This window comes from Cuculus canorus, chromosome 6 (assembly GCF_017976375.1).
Source record: "Cuculus canorus isolate bCucCan1 chromosome 6, bCucCan1.pri, whole genome shotgun sequence".
In the NCBI taxonomy this organism is placed as follows: Eukaryota; Metazoa; Chordata; class Aves; order Cuculiformes; family Cuculidae; genus Cuculus; species Cuculus canorus.
The window spans coordinates 39,018,710-39,034,971 of NC_071406.1; the positions used below are offsets into that span (position 1 = coordinate 39,018,710).

Here is a 16,262-nt window from a genome sequence, read left to right on the forward strand (position 1 = left end):
CACTTAAGAGTGATCTGAGCTGCCCAGGAAAACGCATCTCCAAGGCTACAGCTTCAGGATCTTCGTCTCTGCGTTCTTGAACAAGTGCCACTTCCCATGTGTTTGAAAATACGCTGTATTATAGAGCTGTGCTTTGAAGATGGAATTATATTTGGATGGAATTGAAGATAACACAAGTTTGGAAACGTTTGGTAGGATTGCTAAATGCTGCCTTTCTGATTTTCTTCTAAATCAGATTGTGGGAATGACCCCGCACTTGTCCCAAGTGATGAGCGATAGGACCAGAGGAAATGGCCTCAAGTTGAGCTAGGAGAGGTTTAGATTGGATGTTAGGACAAAATTCTTCACTGAAAGGGTGGTGAAGCCCTGGCAGAGGCTGCCGGGGGCAGTGGTGGAGTCTCCATCCCTGGAGGGGTTCAAAAATTGTGTGACTGTAGCACTTGGGGACATAGTTTAGTTGGTACAGTGGGGTTGGGCTGTTGGTTGGACTGTATAATCTTAGAGATCTTTTCCAACCTTGATATGAGTCTGTGATTCTATGATTTCATTTCTTAAGGAGTGCCTATATATTTTCTTCTTTAATTTTTCTCATATGCAAAAGTGTACACATCAGCTGGACTCACAAAAAATACAATTTTTTTTCTTTTTTTTTCCACTCCTGATGATAAGTGTTCCTTTTGTTCTATTTTAATTTCAGTGTTTTCTGGTAAATTCTCAAAAGATCAGTATTGACACACTTCGAGCTACGCAACTGTGCCTAAGATTAATAGAAAAAGCAAGAGCTGAACTCTGTTTGAAAGGTGAAGTTTTAAAACTTGAAAACATATCGCAGTCCTATGGGAGGAGAGTCAATTCCCCTGGGTTTATGACTCGGAATGCTGAGACAGACTTGTAAAACTTTGTTTCACCTGTTGGCCTGTTCTCAGCACAACTCGTTTCTTGTTTCTCTACTTCTCATTTCCATTCTTAACCTTGCTCTCAAACTCTCTCCCTGGAGGGTTTGCAGCGTTGTGTTATAAAATGCACAAATATGATTGGTCAGAAAATCAAGCAATAAAGAATTCTTTCTATTTGGAGTGTTTTTCCGAAGTTTGATTTGTTTCTGAACAACCCTGTTTTCCAGTAGTTTCATTTCTGTACCTTATGTCCATTTTTATAGTAATATTTTAGGCCAAGAATGTATATATTTCTTACTATATTTAAGGGAGCTTGGAATAATGTGCCACTGGCAGGAATTGAGAGGTTTTGAAGAACATGCCTTAAACACAAGATGCTGTGCACTGTTTGTCGTGGCTGCTTTTGTTCCTCTGCAAGAATCATGGTTGGACTGGATGATCTCAGAGGTCTTTTCCAACCTCTGTGATTCGATGATGGTGTGTCCTGTATTGAAACAAGTACTTAGGAGCAGGTAGAAGGTGCGGGACATTGAGTTATAGCTCTGGGTTTGTTTACTGAATAGAAAAAATGACACATTTTTATGGTCTGCTTTATTTAAATATTTGGATTTAGAAATTAGTTGGAAACCACATTATTTAAGGTCTTTTCCATTCTTTTATTGTATTGGAAAGAGCAAGCTTGTGCTTTGCTTGGAAGGAAAATATCTTGCGTGTGTTTCCATAGATGATATTCGAAAGCATCTTCCTTGTGATGTAGTCTTTGAAATGGTAGAGCTTTGACAGCAACAAAATAAGGATAAAATAATCCCACCATCCTATTATCTAGGTCTGCAGGACAAGTTATTCCATATCCTAGAAGCAGTGACTGAGGAAGAGAGGGATCTCCATGAAAGTGTTGGTGGGAAGTCTTTCCAGCGTTACTGTGATGGATGGAGCCTGCAGCCGGGGTGCCTGCCATCCGCTGAAGGATGTGGTTTGAGGGGAAGCTCAGGTCTCTCCACTGCGCAGCTCAATAAAGTTCTTCACTACACATTAATATCACTTAAAGTTGCACACCCATGTGCCTAAAATGATCAGCAGGTGAATGCAGATTGCGTTCTAACACCAGCTTCTGGTTATTAACTGGTCAGTCGTTACTGGTTGGACTTCTGTCCTCTGTTTGTGGTGTCAGTGGGCTGTGGGTTGGGGTCTGCAGGATGCTTTTGTGGTTTTCCTGCTTGTCGTGTCATTGCTAGATCGTTGCGTCATTAAAGAGCTATTCAGTGTTGTCTTACTGTTGATATTCCTGTAGTCCCTTTATTGTTGATATCCCTCTGTTCCTTTCTTGTGAGGCCTCATGTGGAGTACTGGTGTCCAGTTCTGGAATCTTCAACATAAGAAACAGATGGAGCTGTTGGAACACATCCAGAGGAGGCTACAAGGGTGATACGAGGGCTGGAGCACCTCCCGTACGAGGACAGGCTGAGAGAGTTGGGATTGTTCAGCCTGGAGAAGAGAAGGCTCCGAGGAGACCTTAGAGCAACCTTCCAGTATCTGAAGGGGCTACGAGAAAGGTGGGGAGGGGCTGTTTACAAAGGCTTGTGGTGATAGGACGAGGGGGAATGGGTGGAAACTGGAGAGGGGCAGATTTAGGGAGAATTTCTTCACCATGAGGGTGGTGAGGCCCTGGCCCAGGTTGCCCAGGGAGGTTGTGGCTGCCCCATCCCTGGAGGTGTTCCAGGCCAGGTTGGATGGGCCTTGGGCAGCCTGAGCCAGTGGGAGATGTCCCTGCCCATGGCACGGGGGATTGGAACTGGATGATCTTTAAGGTCCCTTCCAACCCAAACTATTCCACGATTCTATATGCTTTTGTATGCTTTGTGGTTTGCTGTGTCATGGACTTAACACAGCGCTCTTCCACCCCCTTATACCTCAGGTAATAGATGAGTACTCTGACACTGCACACTTGGTAAAGAAATGGAGCCTCATACCAGAAGCAGTTTTGGTAGCTTCTGTCAGCCAGAGGGGCCTGATGTGAGCAGCTGCTGTTTCCGTGGTGTAGCTGTGTGCCACTCCTGATGTTGGCACCTCCAGTCAACTGACAATGATGAATTTATTGGTCTCATGTTTATGATAGATAACCGTTACAATCATAGAATGGTTTGGGGTTGGAAGGGACCTCAAAGCCCATCCAGTCCCACCCCTACCATGGGCAGAGACACCTCCCATTGGATCAGGGGCTCCAAGCCCCAACCTGGCCTTGAACACCTCCAGGGATGGGGCAGCCACCACTGCTCTGGGCAACCTGGGCCAGAGCCTCCCCACCCTTACAGCAAAATATTTCTTCCTAAGTTGTCATCTCAGTCTTCACTCTTTTAGCTTAAATATCCCCATGCTTCTGTTTGGCATTTGTTTGGTTTTTCCATGTGTTTCAGAGTTATGGATTGACAGTACTGGGAAACCAAACCTCATAATTCTGCTGTCTAAACAACAGTAAATCAACTTTTAAGACATCTTTAAGGTGGTCGGTAAAATTTTACAGGAATCGATGGCTGCCAAATATTATAGTGCTTTCTCAAGCACTGTTATTTTAATGTACCCCTCCTTATAAAAATGTCTTTCTTGATAAAATATGTGCATATTTACATAGCTGCTTTCCAAAGCCGAGGTGTCGCCAGCTAGGAATTGAGTAGCGTTTGTTGTTTTACTCAATCTGAACTATTTCTGCTGCAGTTCCATGTAGTTTTTCAAACCATATTAGGTAGCATCCTTTAATTACAAAGTACAATATTAACTGTAGAGTTACTGGTTGGCTTCAGGGGGAGTTGGGGAGGTGAAAAAATTCTTTCTGCTTTTTGAACAGCGTTTAAATGCATCCATTGTCTATCACAAGATAGATGGTGGCAGGAAAAGGACAACCAAGACAACAGTAAATGAAAAAAGATTGATAGCTTCTGAGATCAGAGAGGTTTTTGTCTAAAAATACCTTCCTTGAGCTTCTGAATAGTCAGGAAGAAATGGGAAAAAATGTTGGTTTAACACTATATTCTGATGTCCAGGCAAGCAGTTAAATGTGTGTGGAACTTATAGTGCCTCAGAAAATGAAGCAGTACTGTGTGATTTAATGTTTTTTGGGGGGCTGACTTTAACTTTGCTCTGTAGTGAGTGCTTAATGTTGCTTGTGTTACAGTTGGTGTCTTTAATACTGGGATGTCACCCTTTTCTGTTGCATATGGTGATGGGATAAAGCGAAGCACTGCAGTGCATGCTTCGGGCGTTGAAAATATTCTGTATCTCAGTGCAACGTGTGTCATATCCCGTTGTAACGGTGCGTTTGGACAATGTGATCTTCTGTGCACTTTATACTACGCGGCAGAGTCGTTGACTGTGCTTCTCGTGTGAATGTCTGTGAGAAATTCTGCAGCACTGCAGTTACTCCAAATTCCCTTCTCCAAGTTTAAGTGTGTGTTTGTGGAAAGGAGCAACACAAAGACCATTTAATAAAATGCAGACCAAGAGGTGCTGTAAATACTTTCTCTGGAGAAAGTCAAGACAGCATCCAAGAAGAAGAAAGCTTGAAAGCAACAGACAACAGGGATAGACACGGTTTGTAAGTTCTGGATTCATCATTAGGTGACGGTTTGTTTTTGTTTAATGCAAATAGAAGATATGTTATATCTTTGACAGATTGTAACAAAGGCCATTGAGGTGATCCAAGGGCTGGAGCACCTCCCATATCAGGATAGGCTGAGAGGGTTGGGATTGTTCAGCCTGGAGGAGAGAAGGCTCCGGGGAGACCTTGGAGCGGCTTCCAGAGGTGAAAGGGGCTGCAGGAAAGCTGGGAAGGAATTCTTGATCAGGGAGGGCAGGGACAGGATGAGGGGGAATGGTTTATAAGCTGAAAGAGGGGAGATGGAGATGAGATCTTAGGAAGAAATGTTTTCCTGTGAGGGTAGTGAGGCACTGGGCTGGGTTGCCTGGAGCAGTGGCTGGAGGTGTTCCAGGCCAGGTTGGATGGGGCTTGGAGCCCCTGATCCAGTGGGAGGTGTCCCTGCCCATGGCAGGGGTGGAACTGCATGGGCTTTGAGGTCCCTTTCAACCCAAACCATTCTATGAAAATAACCATGGCTATTGACTCTTAAAGGTTTTGTTGAGAGAAGGATCAACAGCAGAGAAGGACTGTGAGTTGCGTGTGTTATTTCTCAGGGAGCTGTAACTCTTCAGTAACGCACATGCTGTAGGTGCTTTGGTATGGCAAACCTCGACAGGAGAGCTTGGTCGAGTGCAAGGAGTGGCTCTCGTAGCTACTGAAATTCAAGTGCAGGAAAAGCAACAGAAACAGCTTTTATTCTGGTTTTTTTTTGTTTTGTTTTGTTTTGTTTTTTTTTTCCATTTCATTGCCTGTCCCTTTCTTTGGGACAGGTTGAACAAAATGTTTTGGAAAAAGCAGGGAGGACGAAATCCATCAGGGAAGGACGCTCCAATGAAGGACGTTATCATAGAGTAGCAGTTATATAACTATGTCAGAACCGTTGCTCTGAAAGGCTTATTATGTGCAATTGTGATAATAAATCATAGTAAATTTCCCTAGCATTTAAAGCAATTTTTAAATATCACACTCGTGTAAGCTTTTTTGAAAGTCCTGTGGGAATTATTTAATGTTAAACTGAGGATTTTTGGTATTTTTAATGAGCTGGGAGTACGTGCAGAGTGGTTTGGCAGTAGTTCAGTTTTTGTAGATTACTTGGATCTGTTAATTAATATAGCCCTGTGAGCCCTCTTTGTGAAGATTAATGGGTTCCCTGAAGAATAACATTGCAAATGCAAGAGATCTGCAAGGCTTTTGAGACGAGCGCTATTTTAAATTGCACCAAAGTTTACTACATTAAATGTTATCTGTTGATGGAGGAAGGACAAAAATTCACAAGAGGCATGCTAAAGATAAACCGCCACTTACACTCGTTTTATTTTCCTTGTCTACACAAAATATATAAATTAAAGAAGTTTTAGATAACGGTACGATTTAGAAATACTGAAGTGGGAGGGAAACATATCAAAATAAAGCCCAAGAGGAACGATAAAATTGATAGTTTGGAGGCCTTTGAGTCCAACTGTATCTGTCCACTATTAAGCCATATCCCTGAGCCCCCTCATCTACCTGTCTTTGAAATCCTTTCAGGGAAGATGACTCCACCACCTCCATGGGCAGCCGTTCCAGTGCCGAAGATCCCTTTTGGTGAAGAAATTTTTCCTGATGGCTAATCTGAACCTGTCCTGGTGCAACTTGAGGACATTTCCTCTTGTCCTATCGCCTGTCACGTGGGAGAAGAGACCAGGACCCACCTCGCTACAACCTCTTTTCAGGTAGAAAGAATCATGGAAAAAACTGATAAAGTAAAAGTTGCCCAGGAAGAGAAGTCCAAGTGCATCACTTGGAGTGTTATCCTCCCCCTATCTATATGTTGGGGAGTTTTCATAACTGAGATATGAGGATTGAGTCAGCCCTGGTCTTGGGTAGGTTGTGACAGAGTGAGTGATGTTGGAGGCAGTTTGAGAAAGAAAACGGACCTATAGTAACTTGAGAGAGCCCCTCAGTTTTAAGAAATTTACTGGTCTAGACTTCTTTGTCCTCGCAGTTGACTCAACATTTGCAGGAAGATTATCACTTGGAACCGTAGAATGAATTTGTATTCTTTACCAGTCATAACCTAAGCAGTCTTTCAATCCTTAATTTACTATTAAATAGACTGTGAATTGTTGATGCGATCTTTAAATTCATCCACATTACTCTAATCATGCCTTGATCTGTGCTCTTGTCGCTTCCAATCAGCCATCACCGTTGTCTTTGGAAAAACTGGGTAGTGTAGTTAACATCAAGATTTTGATATACAGAGAATACGTGAGCGATGCTTACAGGCATATCTTACAAGATGTTTTTAATTTGGCAGTCTTTACTTTTGCTGTTTATTAAGTCTTATACAATCATAGCATCACAGAGGTTACAGAGAAGTACGCGTGGTGGTTTGGGGATGACATCTGGACTGGATGATCTTACAGGTCTTTTCCAACCTTATCTATGATGATTCTGTGTTGATCACAGAGGTTGGAAAAGACCTGTAAGATCATCCAGTCCAAATGTCATCCCCAAACCACCATGCGTACTTCTGATCATCTGTTTTGCGTATCGTTGAAGTTTGGAGCTGGACTTTGTCGTGTGGTAGTCTGAAATGTGGTTTGGTTTGCATTTTTGATGACTCAAGTTTTCCGTACTTGAGTACGTTCTAAGCACTTCCAGTTATTCTGGTCTAGTTCAGGATGGAGTTTGAAGACGCTAATCCCTCTTTTTAGTTTTCTACTTGCTGGTGGTTTCAGGTGATGAAAGGTCTGGAGCACAGGGCTTAAGAGGAGCAACTGAGGCAACTCGGGCTGTTTAGCCTGAAGAAAAGGAGGCTGAGACCTTATTACTGTCTAAAATTACTTGAAAGGAGGTTGTAGTGAGGTGGGTGCTACTTGGATCTCTTCTCCCAACTAGCAAGGGATATGATGAGAGGCAACAGTCTCAGGTTGCGCCAGGAGAGGGTTAGATTGGAAATTAGGAAACATGTTTTCAATAAAAGGGCTCTTAGGCACTGGCAGAGGCTGCCCAGGGAAGTGATTGAGTTGCTGTCCCCGGTGGGGTTTAAAAGTTGAGTAGATGAGGTGCTCAGGGATGGTTTGGTAGTGCACAGATACGGTTGGACTTGATCTCAAAGGTCTTTTTCCATCCAGGTGATTCTGTGATTCTCTGGTGTATAATCTTTTAACTCTTTCTGCAGCTCCCTTTTGGTTGGCAATTTTTTTGTAGCTTCTGTCCTGATTGAGGAAGCAACAGTTAAACAGGTAATCTAAAGAATCTTGAACAGATTCTTTTGTGCATCCTTCCTTTATGACTGCTTTCCTCTCTGAGGTCAGGCCAGCTCCGAGACGGCATCACGCTGTTCTGCAGAGAACAAGGAGCACTGGTACCTGCAGCTGTAACAACTTAAGCGCCTTGTTAGGAGCGGAGTCAGGTTCGTGGGCTTTTTGAGCACCCTGGCATTAATTTTGCACTGGGAGCTGCTCTTTGCTGTCCTTTCTGCCTTTGAAATTCTCTTTTTGCTCTACTTTGGAGTATGCAGTGATGGATGCTTATCAGTTTGAAAGCCATCTTTTCTAGATAAAAGCTAGCCCTTTGAGCTGTTTGTCATCTACTGAAATGAAGTCATGTGAAGCTCTGTTCTCGTGTGTCGTCAGTAACTTTCATACTCTTTTAATTTAGGACCGCGGTTTAACTTTTATCACCAAATTTAGAATTCAATTTTCATGTTGACTTTGATTTTGTGACCCACTGGTACCATCAGCAGAACCTTTGCATTTCAAAGTAATGAGCCCAGTTTTAAAGTTGATTTCAGATGTTAATTTGCCGTGAAATTCACATGTTTCCAGACCTTTTGCAAGTCCTAAATACCTGCTGCTTCCCAAGTGATATGCTCTTTTGCCGAGCGAAGTGACTGACAGTTCCTACCCTGAGCGAAAGGTACAATCAGGGAGTACTTTTTTCTGGGTCAAGAGGCACCAGCTTTAATCCAGTTCTCATTCCACGCTGTTACGAGCCCTGCGGAGCGTTTTATGCTTCTTATTGCGTTTGAAACTAATAGAACAGTGTTAGTGGAAGGTGATTGGATGATAAATGAAAGCGCTTTCATTATAAAAATTGGATGTTCAAGGCATTTAGGAACTTCTGTGAATTAAACGGCACAAAAAGTACATGAGCTGAGAAATCACAGCTTCTTATCCTGAGAGAATGGGAAAGCTTACAAAATTCAGGTGATCAAGTATCTGTTAACAGGAGAGTTTTGGCCGTAAAGGCTTTTGGGTTTGCTTTCTGCAGATTTATACCGAATTGCTGTAAGGAATGTCTTGCCTGTAGAGTAGGGGTGTTTGTTTGGAGAGGGAGAATGTTTGATAGAGTTGTTATAATGCTTTTTAATACGTAACTTTTCCTTAATTTAATTTCATTAAAATCAAAGTCCTCTGGAGTCGTATCTGGAGACCTGCTTTTGCAGATGGAAGATACCTGGTGCTTTGCAAGTAGTGACAGCGGCTGTAAGGGGCAGAACAATTTGTTCTGTTGTTCAGCATCGTGACTTAGGGAATATGCAGTCCCCAATCCATTGTTCTCCTACTTATAACATATAAACCCTTTAAACTCCAGGGATTATTTGTAGTAAGCCAGTTCCAGTGTTGGTGACTCATGATTATATGACAAGTTTTATGGATATGGCTTAGGTTTTGCCTTTTTCTGTTGCTTCAGGTCATGTTGTGTGACTGAACATGTGACCAAATGCATGAGAATCATAGAATGGTTTAGGATGGAAGCGACCTCAAAGCCCATCCATTTCCACCTCCATGCCTTCCCACTGGATCAGGGGCTCCAAGCCCCATCCAACCTGGCCTTGAACCCCTCCAGGGATGGGGCAGCCACCACTGCTCTGGGCAACCTGGGCCAGGGCCTCCCCACCCTCACAGCAAAACGTTTCTCCCCAAGATCCCATCTCAATCTCCCCTCTTGCAGCTTAACACCATTCCCCTTTCTCCTGTCCCTGCCCTCCCTGATCAAGAGCCCTTCTCCAGCTTTCCTGGAGCCCCTTTCAGCACTGGAAGCTGCTCTAAGTTCTCCGCGGACCCTCCCCTTCTCCAGGCTGAACAACCCCAACTCTCTCAGCCTGCCTCGTATGGGAGGTGCTACAGACGTTTGTGCTCTGTACACCTTTGTGAAGGCTACACCTTGATGGCCTCCTCTGGAATCTCTTCAACAGCTTTACCTCCTTCCTGTTCTGAAGAAAGCTTTGGTGAAAAAAATCAACAAAATCATAACCAATAAAAGAGAGCGGCTGTGTTTAGCCTGGAGAAGAGGAGGCTGAGGGGAGACCTTATTGCTCTCTACAACCACCTGAAAGGAGGTTGTGGAGAGGAGGGAGCTGGCCTCTTCTCCCACGTGACAGGGGACAGGACAAGGGGGAATGGCCTGAAGCTCCGTCAGGGGAGGTTCAGGTTGGATATCAGAAAAAAAATTCTTCACAGAAAGAGTCATTGGGCACTGGAACAGCTGCCCAGGGAGGTGGTCGAGTCGCCTTCCCTGGAGGTGTTTAAGGAACGGGTGGATGAAGTGCTGAGGGACATGGTTTAAGGGAGTGTTAGGAATGGTTGGACTCGATGATCCAATGGGTCCTTTCCAACCTGGTGATTCTGTGATTCTGTGGAGAGCAAATCCAAACCAGGGTAGTAGGTATTTTTTCTCTTTGCTTGTAGACTCCGTTATTTTAATTGTAACTGGGATTGTAGAACAGACAGCATTTCTGGCAGCTTTTTGCTTTGCCTGAGGACTCTTCGCTGTAGTTGCTATTCAGAGCTGTGTGTTCCAGTGTAGAAGCTTTCTGTGTCATCTCTTGATTTTTGCCTTTTTTGTTCTATTGATTCCTTTAAGCATTTTATGTATTTCTTCTTTCCCCCATACGTGAGTAAACATTTTTTACTTTCTTGTGGATCCACGTTATATTTCAATCTATGTAAGCCTTATTGGTGGTTTGGTTTTTTTGGCTTTGAGGGTTCTTTTTTTTTGCTGTTTATGGGTTGGAGGCTTTTGAGGTTGTAGGGTGCTGTTGATGTATTGATATCGTCACTGAATATGAACAATAACACTGAATATAATCAACAAAGCTGAATATAACTTCCTTAGCACCACAGAAGTCAGTTTAATAATAGTCTGAGTAGATGGTCAGAACGTTGGTCTGGTGTTAACCTTGTGACTTCTCAAAGAGCAATCGCGTCCCGTGACTCTCTCATAGCAGCGTTCCCTCAGGCTCCGTTTGGCTTGGATAAAATGTCAAAGCATGATCAATTGTCATATGCTAATCAGTGGACACACAAAAACTTGCTTCACTTTTAACTCCTTTTCAATTATTAATCATTCCTCATTGAGAGGCCCTGCCCTCATAGAGCTTGGGTAAAGGTCCTGTAGAACTTTAGCAGTGTGACCTTTTCCTTCCTTCATTATTCTTCATGTTATTGATGTTTAAATAATGTAGTAGTACAAAATAATATCATTTAATTTAGGCTTTTAACAGAAAAGTGATTTAATTTTTAATCTCTGTTATAAACCTCCGTGCACTGAAGTTTTTGAACATGTTTGTAATAAGCATTTTAGCTGTTGTAGGGTTAAACAGTAAGAACTTAACTGTATGCATTTCATAGTTAAGTAAATTAAATGGAATTTGGAATATTTGACTAATAAAAAAGACATTAATTCTTCTTGAAAACTGAGGATAGGCTTTCAGTGATGCGATGCTTTCACTCTAACAACTTAATGCCTTTCTGCTTACCCAAAAGGCAAAAACTCTGTGACAAATGATGGAACTGCAGTCTCTTCTTACTTTGTCATGCCATTATCTGTATTTTATTCGAACACGCTGACATTGCTTGTGTGGTGCAATAACCTCAGTCAGCAGGAAATGCGCAAAATAAATAATTGCAACTCGCCCATTAGCTTAGTATAGTTCAGTACGCTACGAGCTCTATAAAATGAGGAGAATTAATGAAGTTACAGGCAAAAGACCCAGAGTAATAATGATTCAGGGTTATTAAATTAACAAGTAATTGCATTAAAATAAAGTCACAGTCCTGACTTAATTCACAATACCTTTTTTTATTGATGAAAAGTGGGCTCATGTGCTTCTCCTCTTCTTGGGGGGCAGAGCTTGACTAGAAGATCTTCCACTACTCCGCAGTGTGACCATTTTTTGTTACCACCTGTGATTGTAACGCTGACAGCAGTAACACCTTAAAGCCATGACTATGCCTGGGGCAAAACCTTGTTTTGGACAAGATATCCAATAACTGGGATTATCTTTTCTAGCTTCAGTGAGGTGACAGGTCCAAGGCAGCTGTCTAGCACAACACGGGACAGGCTGAAGTCATCTCTGAAGACATCTGCTGCTCTGAAATGAGATGTGGTGAGTCCTGTTGTTCTCTGCAAAGGCAGCGAGCTCAGAGACACAAAAGGCAGAAGCAATGCAACCGTCAGCTGCCCAAAAGCGAACATAATGAGTCTCTGTTGGTGTCTTTTACCACACCAGGAGGAGCGCTATGGGCAGACTCTTGGATCATCTCCTGTCTTATCTGATCTAACACTGCTGCTCCATAGAGGGCGGCGCACTGCATCCTTTCTACTAAAATAGTGCTGTCCCCACATGGGCAAATATATATTTGATCAGATGTTGAGTTTATGGGACTAATGAATTGTCACGAATTTTTGTTTGTCTGTTTGTTTACAACTGAATTAGGGCTTCATTTCTCTTCATAGGAAGAGTTGAAAGAATAAGCAAGCAGGGGAGGAAATAAATTGGGAAAGAAGGTGAAATCAACTTGTGTGTGAGGAGTAGTGTGATTCTGTTGGCAGTACTCTACTGACTCTCTTTATTTCCTGAAGAATAGGAGATGTACGAAATGATTTGATGTATGTGTGGGAGCGTTGGGTCTTAACAGGGAGTGTCTGTCTGTTACTGTAGTCACTTTAGAAATCAGCAGCCACATAAAAACAAGATTAGAGAGAAAAGAGATCATGTGAAGTGCACAAATAGGGAGAGACTGGTCTGTGATCCCACATTAATTGATGACAGAGAATCCAGGACTTCTCGTAATGTCAGAAAAGTTGGAAGGAATTGGAGTCGGTTTTCAGTCAGTGATGACGTGGGCATTTGTAGGCTTTGTAAATTCCTTTGCTCCTGGAAATGCTTTTGTTTCCATCTGTGCTGTGTTCCTATTGAAGTATTTCAATAATTGTATCTTTAGTTTTCAAGTACTGCAATTTTTACAGGCTTTATTTTTGATGTACAACTTGAATGAAAACCAAAAAGGAAACAGTTTACTGACATTCAGGGAGTGACCTGCCTTGAAGAACTTTAATAGCCTGTGCCCGTGTATGTGCTTATTGATGTATTTTGGTGAAAACCGTGTCGTGTTGTTGGTGTTTAGATTTTTGGCAGAACATGCCTGGTTGGGGCAGGCAGGGCTGTTTCTGTAAAAAATCAGGTATTTGTTTTCTGTAGTACACGCAAATTGCCTTGCTGTACAAGTCAAGTTCGATAATGATTCGTGGAGGTGCAGTTTTTAGACCTCAAAAGGAATTTCCGCATGGTTACCTTCAGTGTCTCGTGTGTAGGATCAAGAACTAATCTAAGTGGTAGATGAAAAATCTCCAACGTGTGCAGTTGTTGAGGGCTACAAAGATGATCAGAGGGCTGGAGCACCTTCCCTACGAGGACAGGCTGAGAGAGTTGGCCCTGTTCAGCCTAGAGGAGAGAAGGCTCTGAGGAGATGTTACAATGACCTTCCCGTACCTGAAGGGCCTACAGGAAAGCTGGAGAGAGGCTATTGATAAAGGCTTGTGGGAGTAGGACGAGGGGGAACGGGTACAAACTGGAGAGGGGCAGATTTAGACTGGATGTTAGGAAGAATTCCTTCACCATGAGAGTGGTGAGGCACTGGCCCAGGTTGTCCAGGGAAGCTGTGGCTGCCCCATCCCTGGAGGTGTTCCAGGCCAGGTTCGATGGGCCTTGGGCAGCCTGAGCCAGTGGGAGGTGTCCCTGCCCATGGCAGGGGTTGGAACTGGATGATCTTTAAGGTCCCTTCCAACCCAAACTATTCTATGATTCTATGGTCTTGGATGCCGCCTTCTACCTGACGTTTCAGCTATAGCTGCGCATACATGGAATGAGAAACTATTTTTTGGTACCGTGCTATTTCTTGTGTGTTCATCTGATTTCCATAGACTTCAGGGACTATAACCAGCACTTTCTGAAGCTTGTATTTTACATCTCTTAACTGTTGAAATGGATATGGTTTATGTGCATTCGCTTATGGAAGTGATGTGGTTTCCTTTCCATACCTGCACTTTACATAACATCTTTTAAATGTCATTAAATAAGGAAAAACTACAGAAATAATATATTCTGAAATATATTTGATGCATTTTGTACGTGTCATTGTGCTATGACATAAATAAATGAACTATCTACGCCGCCAGTATTTTGTTTAATAAGAAGGAATTCAATTATCTTGGTGGCTTTTTTTTTTTCAGCTGCTAAATCTAATTATTTTTGTCTGCCTTGGGGGGAATTTAAACATCTTGATTTTGTTCTGAACACATAAAAGGAAAGAGAAATAAGCCAAAGCTGCTCCTTCTTCAGGCTGCTAGCCAGTTAGCAGTCTTCTGGTAGCCATGAGCCAGTGAAGAAATACTTGTACACTGAAGTCAAGGGTACAGTAGGAGATGGACAACATGAAACAAGACGTACAAGCTGCAGGGTGTCCCTGTCCCGGACACTAACAACCCTACAAGTGTCGGGAAGAGCGTATTCTAGGTTCTCTAGCCCTGTTTCTTCCATAATTCTTGTGTTAGATGTTCAATGGCACAGACTTTGTATATAAAAGCCGTTCAAAAAGCCTTTTGTGGGATTCAGAGAGCTTCACCTGCTGCAAAGATGAATGATGAAAATGAGCCTAAGTGTGCTTTACATTCAAAGGCTTCAGGGAATAATGACCAAACCGCATCTGCTAAGGTCGCATAAAAGATGATATTTCTGGGTTTGAACAAGCCAAACTGTGGAATGAGCATGGAAAGTGATTACTTAACAGTGGATGAAAAAGCCGTGTACTACAACTCTGAGGTGCCAGAGATTAAATGTTCTGACCGCAAAGACACCAATTAAAGAAGGAGGAGAACATGAACATTCCTTAGAAAGGAATATTCATCAGTAATAACTGCAGAAGTCACTGCTGACTTCAGACCCAGCTCTGTGTCTTAAGTGTTTCAAGATTCTTGGGGGGTAAAAGTCACAAAATCAGGTGGGTGCTGAAGGGTAAGCGTCAACAGGGGGAGGACATATTAAAGCTGATTTAATCTCAGATTGAAACTGGCTTGTCCAAGGAGGTGACCGATTAAACTTTCCTCTTCCCATTCACTTTTTGTATGATTGCTGATGTTCAGAAGACTATGAAGATTTTTGGGTGGGGTTTTGGGTTATTTTTTGGTATATTGACATTTACCGTGCCTGTTTATGGATTTTTAAGGCAGCCATTCTTTTTGATTTACAATCGTTTGTCTGTTCAGACTCTGTCAGACAGTGAAATTTTCGGCGCCACAGTTTTTATGTCAGTGAGGTTCAGTTGAGTTAAGCCTAAATGTTAGGCTGCTGCTACAATTGCATAGGTGATAAAGTTTACAGTCACAAAGGCACTTGTGAATTTGTCATTGTATACAAATACTCCTTCAAGACTAAGGGAAAGCTTTTGAGAAAGTAATCCTTACTAAACATCTTTAAACATGTTTGTGCTTGGGTGTTGCTTTCATGGTTGACTTCAAGTAGAAATTCTTCCACTCAGCAGTGTTAACCAAACCAGTGGACATCCTTACGCACAGCGCTTCAACAATTTTGTTTCATACTGTACTTTTCTTCTGTTTCTCTTTTACAGATGAGTAACATGAGTAAAGGTGAATGAACCAGGGAAGCAAGATGCATGTGCATGTCCAGCGTGGCCCGACTGAGATAATGTGGGAGTCTCTGGTGATGATGGGCCCAAGTTCTCAACACTAGCTGGGGAATTTCTTTTTGTAGTGAAGGTGAGCTGATGTTACGCTTGTCTGACTTCATAGTTAAACCCCGAGTACCTGCAAAATTACTCCAAGGTGTGGAGTCTCGTCTTGAAGCAGTGACTTTCTAGAGGAATGGAGCTTGCTGGCCTGATGGCCAAAGGTAGCAGAAGCTTCCTGTCACAACACAATTTTCTATTTCTATTTCTGCAACTATTGAGTTGCAGTTCAATAGTCACTGTAAACCACACTGCTGAATTGCTAGGTCTTAATATTTTGCTTCTTTCATGTTTAAGTGTTTAAGTTAAAACATTGTCCAGAAGCTTTGTATGTAGACTCCGAGTTGCTCCTGGAGTCCTGAAACAGCATTGGGTGATGTTCTTTTAGTACTTTTCTGTTATTGCAGTGTTTGTTGGCAGGATGGTTCAAGTATTGCAAGGATTATGTGCAACATGAGTAGTTTGTTATTTTTCCTTTAGGTGATGGGTGTTTTATTGGGATTTGCTTTGCAGAAGCCCTGAGTCGTTGTGTCAGTGGATTTTCATCCTGTTGCATGAATCGGGCAGTGATAGATCTTGTGTGTTCTTCAGTTTTACTGAAATGAATGTTTATTTTTAAGAGATACCTATAGGTAACTTTTCCTTAATGTGTTTATATCACTCATTTCAGTGTGGTCATGAGAAAATTAGACATGTGCTTAGGTGGAAATCAGGTCTAAA

At 42.4% G+C, this 16,262-nt stretch overlaps 1 protein-coding gene across 2 annotated transcripts in view; it reads left to right on the plus strand.

Moving 5' to 3' along the window:
- LOC128852503 (sperm-associated antigen 16 protein-like) overlaps nucleotides 1-16,262 on the plus strand; it is a 254,316-nt gene that overhangs the window by 35,970 nt on the left and 202,084 nt on the right. The window contains exons 1-2 of one of the 2 annotated variants that reach the window (XR_008450376.1): nucleotides 11,820-11,905; nucleotides 15,426-15,573. The exons of the other annotated variant lie outside the window; for it this stretch is intronic. The gene's annotated coding sequence lies outside the window, so the exon portion shown is untranslated. Of the gene's footprint in view, nucleotides 1-11,819; nucleotides 11,906-15,425; nucleotides 15,574-16,262 lie in introns of those variants that run through there. 2 annotated transcript variants of the gene reach the window in all.